We start from the raw sequence: 1,141 nt of genomic DNA, 5'->3' as shown, positions 1-1,141 counted from the left end.
TTCAATGTTTTTATACAAATTTTCAAGTGTTAGGAACAGATACCATGGTAGATATTAGCCAAAATTTCAAGACATAGTAATTTGAGTATGAATAGAAATCCTTGAATAAAAAAAAATAAATCATGTTGATATTGGATTCACTCAATGAGGAAAAAGTCATATCAAACTTACTTCAGTTATTTAGTCATTCCAGGTATCAAAACCCAAACAGCTGAAACAGCAAATGACTTTGATTCAGTTTTATAAACCTGAATTAAAATGCACTGGCCACTGAAAATAGTGAACAGTCCACGTTCTTAGAATGACTTAGGAAACATTTCAGTTATAATGTGGCCTTAGGTGAGTAGTTCTTATCTTAGTCATGTGTTGTTTGCTTTTTTTGTTCATAAGAAACATTAATACATGCTAGGCCTTAACATAAATGACAGAATGTATGAACACCAGGTGGTGGTGGGGGACCTCTGGGAGGGTGCCAAACGGGAAGGGGCTATAAAGGTGATAAAGATGTTTTTTCTGAATGAAATACACAAAAATTCAATTTAAAAAATAGAAACATTAACAATCATTCCTCCAAAATTATATTCATTCATCATGGGAAATTTAATGCAAGCTTTACATACTTGAGGGGAATTAAAGAACCTGAGGTTCTACATAGGGAAATCAAATTACATCCATTTGTTTATTTTTGATTATTTCCTGCAAGCACATCACAGTGATTTTGGTTATGGGTTCCTTTGACCTGAGCCTTTTGAGTTCCATTATATTCTAAGACCCTGTTTTCTCAAGTAAATATCTCTTAAAAACTTCATATGCTTTTTCTAGAAAGAAATCAGTCCTGATTTGCAACAATCATCTACCAAATGCCTAAGCACACAGGAAATACCTTTTCAGAGAAAAATGACACTAGTGATTTTGAAAAAAAATTGATGCTACAAAATTCTCAAGATCAATTTAAGAATCAAGAACAGAAAAATCAAAAGGTATTACTGCTGCTCTTCTTTCATTTTATGAAATAAAACTAATAATATAAAAGAACAATTTAGTGAAAATAATGGTACGCATAAAAGACTAAAGGTATTGTTATATATTTCTTTAAACATTTTTGAGTCATTATATACACCGTTAATCTAACTGAGCTTGA

Source organism: Nannospalax galili, unplaced genomic scaffold, assembly GCF_000622305.1.
Source record: "Nannospalax galili isolate Female #2095 unplaced genomic scaffold, S.galili_v1.0 scaffold881, whole genome shotgun sequence".
Lineage (NCBI taxonomy): Eukaryota > Metazoa > Chordata > Mammalia > Rodentia > Spalacidae > Nannospalax > Nannospalax galili.
The sequence above is the reverse complement of the archived record's forward strand: the minus strand, read 5'-3'. Positions refer to the sequence as shown.